This window comes from Mercenaria mercenaria, chromosome 2 (genome assembly GCF_021730395.1).
Source record: "Mercenaria mercenaria strain notata chromosome 2, MADL_Memer_1, whole genome shotgun sequence".
NCBI lineage: Eukaryota > Metazoa > Mollusca > Bivalvia > Venerida > Veneridae > Mercenaria > Mercenaria mercenaria.
Window position 1 is genome coordinate 50,377,135 of NC_069362.1, and position 14,099 is coordinate 50,391,233.

Sequence of the window (14,099 nt, forward strand, 5' to 3'; positions counted from 1 at the left end):
TTGGAGCTAGGGGTCTGGATCTTCCTCATGACATGTTGTCTTATTATGGGGTATATTTATGCCAAGTTATTTCAAAATCCCTTAATGAATGGCAGAGTTAGGGACCGGACACGAAACATACCCTGTTAACCTTTCACTTGTGTGACCTTGACATTGGAGCTAGGGGTCTGGTCTTGGGCAAGACACGTCTCATTATGGTGAACATTTATGCCAAGTTTTTTCAAAATCTCTTTATGGATGGAAGAGGTACAGCCCGGACAAGAATTTACCGAACGCACGGACTCATGCACACATGGACGGAAAGTGCGAATTTAATATGCCCACCTTTGAGGGCATAAAAACAAACTACTGGCAGTGTATACTTGACCCTGCGACATGTAAATGGTAACAACTATATTTAACAACAGATGCCCACGGGCAACATGTCGAGCATGCCAGCTGTCAAAAGGACTAGGAGTTGCACATGACACCCTGTCGCACTGAGGCAAACATTTATGCTAAAGTTACAATATAAGGTATTTATAGTAACAACAAAGGGAAGTAAACCTTAAAAAAAATCTAAGTCCACACAAATATCCTTACCAGTAGAGATCGGTTAAAATACACCTCAAAATTGGATGTAACATGCATACTGTACTACAGAAAGTCACCTTACAAGAGCTGTCAATATTGGTGGCAAATGCCTCTAAAGCATGCCCAAGAATGCTACAGTTGTCTGCACTAAAAAAAACACACATCATTTCGTAACCTTGACCTTGACCAAATAGACCCGGGTCATAAGCGTGACATACCTTCTCAAAATGGTTAACATTTGTGTCGAATTATTTTTAAATCCCTTGATAAATGGCAGAGTTATTAACCAGACAAGAAACACCTTTGGCTTCTAAGTGTGACTTTGACCTTGAAGCTAGGGGTCTGGGTCATGCGCAAAACATGTCATTTTAATATAGGGAACATTTATACCAAGTAATTTTAAAATCCCTTCATCAGTAGCAGAGTTATGGACCAGACACAAAACAGACCCTATTAACCCTTGACATCTAAGTATGACCTTGACCTTGGAGTCTGGGTCTCGCACATGAAACATCGTCTCATTATGGTAAAAAGGTAAAAATTGATGCCAAATTATTTCAAAATCCTTTCATGGATGGCAGAGTTATGGACCGGACAAAAAACAGACCCTGTTAACCTTTGACATCTAAGTATGACCTTGACCTTGGGAGTCTGGGTTTTGCACATAACACGTCATCTCATTATGGTAAAAAGGTAAAAATTTATGCCAAGTTATTTCAAAATCCCTTCATGGATGGCAGAGTAATGGACCGGGCACAAAACAGACCCTGTTAACCTTTAACCTCTAAGTGTGGCCTTGACCTTGGAGCTAGGGGTCTGCGTCTAGCGCATGACATGTTGTATCATTATGGTGAACATTTATGCCAAGTTATTTCAAAATCCCTTAATGGATAACAGAGTTACAGCCTAGGCAAGAATTTACACGAAGACACAGATGGACAGACAGCGCGATTTTGATATGCCCACCTGGGGCAAAAAAACATCTGTGTAAAATTATTGTATAATCAAACCACCAGTTTCGGAAGAAAAGGGAAAACTTTCCCTATCATTTTAAATAAAACAGAATGATTTGAAGGAAAGTAGAAATTATTTTGAAATCGAGCCTGTGGTATTTTCTGAGTTTTCAAAATAGCCATAGAGAGAAAACTAGCTTGGCCTTATAATCTGCCATTATTTTAGTGGATTGAATCTGGTAGATCACCTAAGGAACACTGCTGTGAAATTATTTTGAATTTAGATCAGCATTTTTTAATACTTATTCTCTTACATTAACAATTCAATCTGTTGAGCAACTCCCTACATCTCATAACAATACCCTTCACAGACGTACAGCCCCTATTCTCCTGAAATTCTGGGTATATAGCTTCCAGCTTGCTTTCTTGCAGCTTCACTATAAAAAGACACATTTTTCAAAATAATCAAAACAGATACACAAAATACCATAATACCATAATGAAATTTTGTAAGAAAATTTGAAATTGAGTTACCTCCCTTCAATCATTTTCCCTATCTATGAAATATAATCTCTAGGTTTAGACCTCACACTGGAAAATGACTTAACTAAAATATGCCTTCTATTTAAAATTTTTTATTGTAAATGATTTTCACAACTCAAAGCTGCTATGATAGTGTACAAAGTAAATCAACTAAATAATGTTGATTCCAGTAATTTTATCAACAAGTACATACCACATCCTTATCCCTGTATTTTCCATATCCTTTCTCTATGACACTCCATGGCACACAACAACAGGAATTTCTTGGTTTCTCACTGCAGCATGATCTGCCATACAAAAGAAATGTTTCCCTATATAACATCTAATAAGGTACATAAATGTTAGTTAATAAATACAAAGTATATTAATACAATACATGTAACTACAATTTTTCATGCAAATTTACATCAGCCGCACCATGAGAAAACCAACATAGTGCATTTGCAACCAGCATGGATCCAGACCAGCCTGCCCATCCCCACAGTCTGGTCAGGATCCATGCTGTTTGCTAACGGTTTTTCTTATTGCAATAGGGTTTGAAAGCAAACATCATGGATCCAGACCAGCCTGCGCATCCGCAAATGCACCAAGTTGGTTTTCTCATGACGCAGCTCATTCTAGTATTATATGTTTAATAAATACAGTGAAACACCGCTCGCTCGAGGTCGCAAGGGGATGAGCAAAATGCTCGAGTTATCCATGGTTTCGAGCGACCTAAACATTGACCAACATACGAAGAAAATTGAAGTTTTATTTTACCAATTGTCATCGGGACCATTTGCAGAGGAAACGGTGATGCGTAATAATAGCAAACGCGTGACATTTTTAAAAACACGTTATCTATGATGTAATAAGTAATAACATACTTGCTTTAATCTAAAGTAAACAGTAATTGATCAATATTTGATCAATAAATCTTTTCTTTAACCTTTCGTCAATAATTAATCTCATTAACAGATCAAATATATCGACAAACAAATATATAAGATAGTCGGGGAATAGACCACGCAATTCTCACGGCGTGCGAATATTTTAAATTAACCGATACATTCTGATCGTCGAAGGTGCGAAAAGTTTTGACACCTCTGCTCGAGTTAGCCAGAAGCAACAAAGAGTAAATTAATACACAGGGACCAGGTGTCATGCTCGAGCGATCGAGATATCGATGCTCGACCCAGCCATGGTAATTTCACATAGAAAATAGAAGGAAATCGGCCGGGACCACACGAATTGCTCGAGCGAGCCCGGGTGCTCGAGTCATCGATGCTCAAGCGAGCGGTGTTTCACTGTAAGTGGTTTGATATTAGCCCTCTTACTAGTCTTGTACCCGCCCCAAGACAATTTTATTAAATAACTACATGTACTTGAAGGATTCAAAATTTAAAATCTGGACGCAACCATCAGGAAATAAAAACAGCGCCAGTTAAGTTATATTAGCCAGAACTACCCTTGTGTCTGTAACACTCTGCCTTCTTTACTGTTCAATTAGAAGAGCAAGTACAGCTTACTGGTACATAACATCTGTACTGGTTTGAAACCTGTATCCGCACAGGACCAGTTTCCAGACACATGTAGTAACCACTTTATTTTGGTGTTATTCACACAGTTGTTTCTTCTTGATCATTTGGATGTTTCTTCTTCATGTCTACAACTAACGGTGTCGGCCCGGTACAATTTCTCCTTTTTTGCTGTATAGTAAAACAAGCACTTTTGGACATGGATTGTGAATTTCACAACAAAATTGCAGCATTGACAGCTCTGTATTTCTGAAGAGTAATACTATCCCAGTCAATATATCACAGAAAAACACCACCATCAATGATGAACTTTTTTGCTACACATCAAAGTATCTAGTCCATGTTTAAATTTCCCACTGACATCTGTCATGGCCACCAGTCTGGTGTAGTTTTTTAATCCTTCCGCACAGAAATGTAATCCTGAAAAACACACATAAAACAACTGTTAAAGACATCAGAAATGACAAATCAAAGGCCTGAAGGGCCTGAGAGTCGGCTAATGATTGATGTACTGGTAGTATAGTCTACCAGTTTCAGTTTGGTTTTAGTTTTTTTTCCCAACTGAACAGAGATTTTGTTACAATAGATGAAATGGACATTCAATCTATGCCTAGTAAAACTTTGATTGACATTATACAAGTATTTAAACCCAATATATTTCTCTAAAATTGAACAGTGGTTCGCAAAAATAAAAATGTTGAAAGTACAAACTACAATTTGACAGGTGACACTAAGATACTGCACATGACTATAAACATTTTTCCAGTAAACACTTGCCTCCGGCATTACCAAAACAGGCAATTATCGGCTGGTATATATTCGCACATGATAAAATTTGAATATGAAAATTTATATATTGAAATTTTATAGCGCGGATTACCACATACAATTTGTAACGGATGGACGAAAGAACTGTTCAGATATTTTACAGATAAGGGGCCTGGCAATAACCGTGTCACACACTAGGTATTGTTCAATCATATTATAAGGGATGTGAATTTAAAGTATACTTACTTTTGCGTTTAAAGATATGTAAATGTTGCTGAGTGTCAATATATAGTGTCATGAATGTTTACACTGACAGGAAAATTGCGCATTCGAAACTAAGAGAAGTTACTCGGACTAGCTACCAATTTCGGAAAAGATAACCAATATTAATAAATGCAGTTCTTTTTTAGTTTAAAAACCATCATTTATTTTATTTCAGACCTGTTAACCCCTTCAAAACCATGTCAGTAGTCCCCAAGTCTATGTACTTTCAATTATCCGTTTTGATTCATGTAGACAGACAGGCCCAGACTGGGCTGAAAAAATGTTTGAGCCATTTTTACGTGGTCGGTAGCAGGGTGGGTGTGGGGAGGGGTGTTCCTTCCCGCTTTGAACTGCAGTCAGATTTTGAAATGGGCATTGTGGCAGGTGGTAAAAGGGCAAATGTATCAAACTGTAAAGTGGCAATATGGGGGGAGGATGTGGGAGGATACCCCCTCCTGCAAATATGGTTTGGGGTATCACCACAAGGAAATTTTGAAAATGTAGACCCTTGATACAGCCTTTGGTGCGATTTCTAACTGAAAATTTTATGTTTCAATTTCTAAATATTATCTAGATTCTTTTCAGTATTACAATATTCAAAGTATGAATCACTTCATATTTTTACTTTCAGGTCATGCCTCAGCACTAGAATATAAGTCTGATATTGATTCTATGTATGTATTATAAAAATAAATTCTAGAATCATTTCTGTTACAATAATATCTATCATGTCTGTTACTTTAATGTTTAAATTTCATAACACAGCTCGATATTTACCCAATATATTATATCCGGATATTATTACACTTTCTTTCATACTGCCAAAATCTCCAGTTTCAACAATATGTTTTACAAAAATTTTGATGATATGAAGACAGTTTTAGCAGCAATTGGCAGTATCTGACATTGAAGTTTACGGTGAAATTATTTAAATCATTTCATAAAAAAATTGTTTTTTTCGTCAAAGCACTCTAACATAGACGATCTACTTTCGATTTCAAAAACTACAAGAAAATACAATTTAATGTTTCGCCGATTTGTTTATTTCTCGAAAAATAAGAATTGATATCATTTTTAATATCAGTAGTAACTAAACAAACCAGTAAGAGCTTCTTCTTCCGATAATTTATCCGTTTACTGACTACAGAATTCAACCCACGTAAAGTCGTAGAAGAATTGTTATAAACAGGTCACGCGTGTTCGCCGAGAAGTGTCCAGAATGTAGTTAGGATTCATCCGCGAATTGTCTTTCGCTGGATGTTACGCAAGCTTTGTAAGTCTACGCAATTCATAAAATGCACAGCACAATAAATTTGTTATTTGCGCAATGATTTTAAAGATTATTTTTTGAAACGGACAGGGTAACAAATGGATAATTTGGCTAATAAGTTAATATGCAGTTTTTATTTGAATTTGTGAACATCATATTTGCTATTTTGTGACAAAAGGGCATAAAATTCGTCACCATAATCATATGCGCAAATGTATTACCAAATCCCGCAGAATCGTTATGCGTGTTTATGCTTAATGAGTTACCGCAGAAGAAAATATGTGGCTTTATTCGAGTATTGCACAATTACAAGTCATAAATATGACAGATTACATCGTATATTGGTCATAGCAAATAGGATTGACATAAATGAACTTCATTCGATCAATGAACTCTTTGAAATTAGAGACAATCCAATGGAACTACATCACTTCGCTGTGTTGTGAGGCCATTTAAGAATGAGAAATCGTGCGAAAGCAAGGACTCGTCAAACGCTTGACAGCGTTTAGCCGACTCAAAAATGTACTCAGTATCAATAAATACATTTGGAATATAACATGTCCAAGTAGGGATGGCGTTAAATTGGGAACTTCAAAATTTCAAAGAACTACTTTCTAGGATACAACGACCCGGAAGTACTTCTATACTGGGGTGACACCTAACCACTGTTTTACAAGGCTGTATAATGTTAGGTTTTATGATGATACCTCACCTGTGTTTACAAAACAACTTTCCGTCTTAACAGGGCATGAAAATAGCATAGCACATGCGCAGCAGTTTACACTTGTCAAGGTATCAAGTGGGGAAGAAATAATTAAACTAAATATTAATTGTCTGCTGATAAAATGCGCTACTTTTAACTTCATGGTAGTAGTTACATACAAGAGGGCCATGATGGCCCTATATCGCTCACCTGTTATCATTGCACTTGAGGACAAGAAGGTCCTAAGAAAAAATATCTAAGTCCAAAGGACAGTAACAACAAAGGGAAGAAATTTAATTAAAAAGAAAAAAAAAATTCTTACAAAGGTACAGATATGTCAAAATACACCTAAAAATTGGAGGTACCATCCATGTAGTACCACAGAAAAGTGGTCTCGGTTTTTCCCTATGGCCAATAACAAAAAAGTTACTAATAACAAGCTATTTATAGTAACGTAAAAGGGAAGTAATTGAAATTTTTTTTATTGTAAGTGAACAAAAGAAGGATCTGCCGAATAAATCTGTTGACATAAATGAAATTTCAGATCAGTATCTTCATTAATTACAGAGATATACCCATTTTAATTTGAAATAAAGGGAGGTAATTTGACATAAAATCAGTCCATAGTTATCTACCCTGATTGGCTCAGTCCAACTAATGACAATAATGAAATTTCAAATAAGTACTATAAGTACTTACTGATATAAATCCATTTTGATTACAATCAGGGGAGGTAATCAGATATAAAATAACTCTGAACCTACGCTTGGATCTGATTTGTCATGGAATCCAAGAATTATTGTTGTTGAAGTTATTTTGGAAGTTTGTATCAAATAAAACCATAAATGAAGTCTCTATATGTCTGCAAAAGCCAAAATAGCCAATTTTGGACCTTTAAGGGGCCATAACTCTGGAACCCATGAAGAAATCTGGCCAGTTCAAGAAAGGAACCAAGATCTTATGGTGATACAAGTTGTGTGCAAGTTTGGTTAAAATCGAATCATAAATGAAGCTGCTATTGTGCAGACAAGGTCAAAATAGCTAATTTTGGCCCTTTCAGGGGCCATAACTCTGGAACCCATAATGGAATCTGGCCAGTTCAAGAAAGGAACCAAGATCTTATGGTGATACAAGTTGTATGCCAGTTTGGTTAAAATCAAATCATAAATGAAGCTGCTATTGTGCAGACAAGGTCAAAATAGCTAATTTTGGCTTTTTCAGGGGCCATAACTCTGGAACCCATATTTGGATCTGGCCAGTTCAAGAAAGGAACCGAGATCTTATGGTGATACAAGTTGTGTGCCAGTTTGGTAAAAATCAAATCATAAATAAAGCTGCTACTGTGCAGACAAGGTAAAAATAGCTAATTTTGGCCCTTTCAGGGGCCATAACTCTGGAACCCATAAAGGAATTTCACCAATTCAAGAAAGGAACCAAGATCTTATGGTGATACAAGTTGTATGCCAGTTTGGTTAAAATCAAATCATAAATGAAGCTGCTATTGTGCAGACAAGGTCAAAATAGCTAATTTTGGCCCTTTCAGGGGCCATAACTCTGGAACCCATAATGGAATCTGGCCAGTTCAAGAAAGGAACCGAGATCTTATGGTGATACAATTTGTGTGCCAGTTTGGTAAAAATCAAATCATAAATAAAGCTGCTACTGTGCAGACAAGGTCAAAATAGCTAATTTTGGCCCTTTCAGGGGCCATAACTCTGGAACCCATAATGGAATCTGGCCAGTTCAAGAAAGGAACCGAGATCTTATGGTGACACAAGTTGTGTGCAAGTTTGGTAAAAATCAAATCATAAATAAAGTTGCTATTGTGCAGACAAGGTCAAAATAGCTAATTTTGGCCCTTTCAGGGGCCATAACTCTGGAACCCATAATGGGATCTGGCCAGTTCAAGTAAGGAACCGAGATCATATGGTGATACAATTTGTGTGCAAGTTTGGTCAAAATAAAATCATAAACGAAACCACTATCGTGCAGACAAGAAATTGTTGACGGACGCACGGACGTACGGACGACGGACGAAGGGTGATCACAAAAGCTCACCTTGTCACTATGTGACAGTTGAGCTAATAAAACCATAAATGAAGTCTCTATATGGCTGCAAAAGCCAAAATAGCCAATTTTGGACCTTTAAGGGGCCATAACTCTGGAACCCATGAAGAAATCTGGCCAGTTGAAGAAAGGAACCAAGATCTTGTGGTGATACAAGTTGTGTGCAAGTTTGGTTAAAATCGAATCAAAAATGAAGCTGCTATTGTGCAGACAAGGTCAAAATAGCTAATTTTGGCCCTTTCAGGGGCCAGGATCTGGATGGTTCAACTAAGGAATCAAGATCTTATGGTGACACAAGTTGTGTGCAAGTTTGCTTAAATTCAAATCATAAATGAAGCTGCTATTGTGCAGACAAGGTCAAAATAGCTAATTCTGGCCCTTTCAGGGGCCATAACTCTGGAACCCATAACGGAATCTCGCCAGTTCAAGAAAGGAACCAAGATCTTATGGTGATACAAGTTGTGTGCAAGTTTGGCTAAAATCAAATAATAAATGAAGCTGCTATTGTGCAGACAAGGTCAAAATAGCTAATTTTGGCCCTTTCAGGGGCCATAACTCTGGAACCCATAATGGGATATGGCTGGTTCAAGAAAGGAACCAAGATCTTATGGTGACACAAGTTTTGTGTAAGTTTGATTAAATTCAAATCATAAATGAAGCTGCTATTGTGCAGACAAGGTCAAAATAGCTAATTTTGGCCCTTTCAGGGGCCATAACTCTGGAACCCATAATGGGATCTAGCCAGTTCAAGAAAGGAACCGAGATCTTATGGTGATACAAGTTGTGTGCAAGTTTGGTTAAAATAAAATCATAAATGAAACCACTATCGTGCAGACACGAAATTGTTGACGCACGGACGTATGGACGCACGGACGGACGGACGGACGAAGGGTGATCACAAAAGCTCACCTTGTCACTATGTGACAGGTGAGCTAAAAATACAAGGCTGTCGAATATTGCTCTAATTTTATTCTATAACAGTTACTGTATGAATTATCAAGAATTCAAATTAAACGAAATTTAAGTTTTCTGTAGTTAGCCTCTCGGTGCTTTCGTAGCTGCTATTGAAAGTAGGGTTATCTTTCATGTGCATTTTTGAAGAGATTAAGGATAAATAAATGTGTAATTTAGTTTATTTAATAATTTAATTTAATTACTTATTTCGACATCAAATAGGCAAAATAATTCGATGTTCAGATTGTTTTATATTTGTGACGGGCAATCTAAAAGTAAAAACTTTGAAGGACCAAAATAATGGAAGTTACACAGTCATGTAAAGTTATTGGTTTTATATTCACACGGTAAACATTGATCGTGTACAGTATATACAAAAGTTTAAATCACCAGAAAATTTGTAATTTTGGATATTATTTGATCATTTGTACATAGATTAATGAGGAATTGAATCCCCTTTGATACATGTAAGTTTTATTTTAATTTATGGCCAATTTGTGAAATAATCGGCATTTAAACCTATAGCATATAAAGTGTCAGCAGCGATGAAAATTTCATTGGAAGTTGCTTCCACTATTTTGGTCTTTTGACTGTTTGACGTGAGTGGGGATATTGCCCATATGAAAAAATATATTAATATTTCCTAGGATCGCGTCAAATTAGTTGGACTAGGTATCAAAATAACAGCAAAACATTGTCAAAATATTTGTCTGGCTACTCAGGTTTACCTCTTGGGAAAATAACTTCCTTTTAGGTACCCCATTTGAGGCCCCGTAGAACATATATTTTACGTCACAGTGCGATGCTGATTACAACACTGGATGCAGAAGGAGCTGAAGTTTGTAGTTTGGGCTTCATTTTTGTCAAATATACTCAGCGTCACTGAAAAGTTACCACCCTAATGGCTCTTATAGTTTAAAAATCGCATTGGACTGTGTTAAAAGCATAACACAACTACATTTTTGACGCAACTGAGACGTTACTGGTGAAAAGATTTGTAAAATTCGATTTACTCCATTTGAGGCACGGGCTGCAAATGCAAAATGACTTTTTCCAGCAATGTCGACAGGTACGAAAGTTCTATCGCAAATCATTCATCACAGCTGAGAGTTAGCTGACGGACTAAAAGGAATACGTTAAAAAAAAACACAACAGAATATTGTTGCTAAGAATGCCATGTTTAAGGCACGATCAGCGCCATCAGACCATTGGCATGGTTGAAGCTGAACTTTCAGATCATCATGAGTAACACTCTGACCGAGTTTCATGAGGATACAGTCATAAATGTGACATCTACAGTGTTAACAAGCTTTTCCTTTGATTTGACCTGGTGACCTAGTTTTTGACCCCAGATGACCAAATATTGAACTCGGTCAAGATTTTATTAAGGGTAACATTCTGACCAAGTTTCATTAAGATTGGGCCAAAATTGTGTCCTCTAGAGTGTTAACAAGCTTTTCCTTTGATTTGATCTGGTGACCTAGTTTTTGACCCCAGATGACCCAATATCAAACTCATCCAAGATCATTCTGACCAAATTTCATTAAGATTGGATCAAAATTGTGACCTCTTGTGTTAACAAGCTTTTCCTTTGATTTGACCTGGTGACCTAGTTTTTGACTCATATTACTCAGGTGAGCGATCCAGGGTCATCATGACCCTCTTGTTTATATGAATAGATCAATATGAAAAAGTCTGTTATGTAATTTGAAGGTAAGACAGTACGGGAATTGCTACTTTCTTGTTTTCATCCTTAGGCTGTAATTGTTATTGTTATGACGTCAGCGAACGGCTTTGATGACAGCTGAAAATCTCAGAAAACCTCAGAAAATGTCCGATTACTCTCGTAGAGTGATCAGATTTGAACACTGTCGAGTGTAGTAAGTGTATTTTAGTGGTATTTCTTCACCACGCTCGCTAAATTCCAATCACCCTGTGTTCCATTCGTATTTTCAGAAGACCTTGGGTTTTTGACGTTTCATTCCTGGTGTTTATTTTATATATATAGGGGTATTTTTTGTAAAGATAGACTTTTATGGTCTTTTGATTAAATTTAAGACTCCTGTGGACCTACTGACCCCAAAGTTGAACTTGACCTGTATTTTCTGATGTTACACCTGGGTACCAAAAAATATTTAAATCGGTCAAGCTTTTCATGAGTTATCATCCGGAAACCATGAAAACCAAGGGACTCTTACTACCCCTTAAACTTTGTTTTGTGGGGGTATAACAAAACATTCTCTTTAAAATTTCATGGAAAATATTACTTAAATATAACTATATGTTAATTAGTAGACATTTGTAAAATAAACCAGAAAACAATTATCTAAAATAAGATTAATGAAACTTTAGTATGTTTTATGAGCATAACAAAATCAATGTGATAATAGTACTTTATCTCTTAAAGTAACAGAGCTTAGTCAATCACTGCTGTTCTCAAAATAAATTTAATTTCTAAGTATATCCTGAATTCCTATCTTTAAAAGTTTTGTTTTTTTATTCAAGTTCCCTTGTTCTTCTGTCTATTCATATTTCCTGGTGTTTCTTTCTTGCTTTTCAAGTATACTGGTTTTGTTGACCTTCCATTTTGTAGCTGCCTGCTCTCAAGAAGAAAGCCTGTAAAATACAAATCAAACATTGTAAATTGATAAAAAGAGACCCCAACAAAAAAGACATGTCTTCATACTCAAAGCTTTCAGAAAGCAAGCAAACTAAAACAAATATATATAAAATTTCTATTACAAATTGAACATTATTCTGAACAATTTGAAATATTTTCAGCTGTTTCAATACAGAGTTTCAATACAGAGTTGGCCAAAGTTTTTCCTAAATAAGTCTATGTAAACCATATGACCAAAGGGCAGGGCCATATTTGACCCAAGGGGGATAATCTGAACTTGGTAGAGGAACTTGCTTTTAACCGAAACAGAATGGCTAAGGCAATTTTGGTAGAGGGTCACCCAGAGATCATTTCCATAAAATATTTTTGAAATCCGGCTAACAATTTCGGACAAGAAATCATTTTCAAAGCTTTTCTAACCAGAGTTCTACACGGAATCAAATTCTTTGGGCAATTTTGAAAGAGGACCACCCATTGATCATTCCTGTAAAGTTTGGTGTAAATCTGCCAAGTGGTTCTGAAGAAAAAGATTTTCACAAAAGCTCACCTTGTCACTGTGACAGGTGAGCTAATAATTGTTTTAATTTGCATACATGTATAAAATTTTATGGTTTTGTCCAGAAATGCTTTTTCATTCAGATATCTTATCATGGATTTTCACATCAAGAAAATGAAATGGAGTATTTACTTTTTCCTTGATCATGTTGATATTTGATTCTGTGCACTGACGCAACCACAAAAATCTCTCCACACAAATACTTATGATTTTACAGTATACCATGCTTTTTGAATGATTGAAACTGCTTCCCACAGCTGCAACTATAAAGAAAAAGAAAGATACAAATGTAGAAATAAATACCTTATGAACTGCAAGCAAGTGGTTTCAGTCTGTCAACAAGCACATTGTAGCACTCTCAGCATTACAACAATACTCTGTATAACAGATCATATCTATTACCCCAGTGTTCATTTTAGGGAAAAAGCATTGTGACCAAGATGCTTGAAAACAGTGAAAAGTGAGCAAATGAAGAAAACATGGACAACCTACTGTTTTGAAATTTCTAAGGTCTAAGGGCTAACATCTTTTCGGCAAAAGCTGGGGGTTTTTTTTTTCAATTTTCATGCCAATAATATGAACCCAATTATAACGATGTCACGGCGAAGAAATTCGTTAAATAAAACTTTTTTCAATGAAAATAAAACGGTAGCAAATTTTGTCAAAATGTATAATGAAACAATGTAAATGCGTTAAAAAATTTCAGTATTGAAAAAAAAAATCACTGTATGGTTTGTTTACATGAATGGCCAGCCAGAACGGCCAAACATTACTTTATCCCAGTGAATTCCATGCACTTTTTTGACTTGGTGGTCTATGACCTTCAGTTAATGCTCAATATCATTAAAAGGCAAAAACAGACTGGTAAAGTAGCTAGAAGAATTTGTTCTGCCTTCCTCAGTTTAGTATGAACATTGGAGCCGACAAAATGCTACAATTGTCTATTGGTATCTGACGGCCATGATTCATAAACGTATAACTTTAAAGGTATTTGAGTATGCGTGCAGTGTACGAAATTCCGATTTCAACTAGCCCATTCTGGCAACCAGATACAAAATTTTCCAAGTCTGACACCAATTTCACATGCCTAAATTTAAGCACCATAAAATATCCAAATTTTGCACCATAAAACAACCTGTTTCATACCCTCAAAATACTTCAAGAAATTCATCATATTGTTTAGGGCATGCTCGATTGGGGATTCCTAGGAGAACAGGAACTGAATGCATCGGAACAGTCTTCCAACAAATAATGTGAGCGGCTTCGGTTTGCATTGGCAGAGCTTAAATTTAACTTTTTTCACCAATTGCA

At 36.2% G+C, this 14,099-nt stretch overlaps 1 protein-coding gene and 1 long non-coding RNA gene across 3 annotated transcripts in view; one reads left to right on the top strand and one right to left on the bottom strand.

Moving 5' to 3' along the window:
* The window catches only part of LOC128555113 (target of rapamycin complex subunit lst8-like), a 494,046-nt gene that overhangs the window by 394,578 nt on the left and 85,369 nt on the right, over window positions 1-14,099 (top strand). The gene's annotated exons all lie outside the window — the stretch shown is intronic.
* LOC128555116 (uncharacterized) lies at window positions 1,745-13,051 on the bottom strand. 2 transcript variants are annotated; one of them, XR_008369798.1, is made up of 5 exons: window positions 12,921-13,051; window positions 12,006-12,228; window positions 3,517-4,006; window positions 2,263-2,356; window positions 1,748-1,963 (listed from the first exon to the last, which is right to left on the bottom strand). It is a non-coding gene; the product is annotated as an uncharacterized LOC128555116 (long non-coding RNA). The 2 variants fall into 2 exon arrangements; XR_008369797.1 differs by lacking the exon at window positions 12,921-13,051 and having other exon boundaries at window positions 1,745-1,963; window positions 3,578-4,006; window positions 12,006-12,367.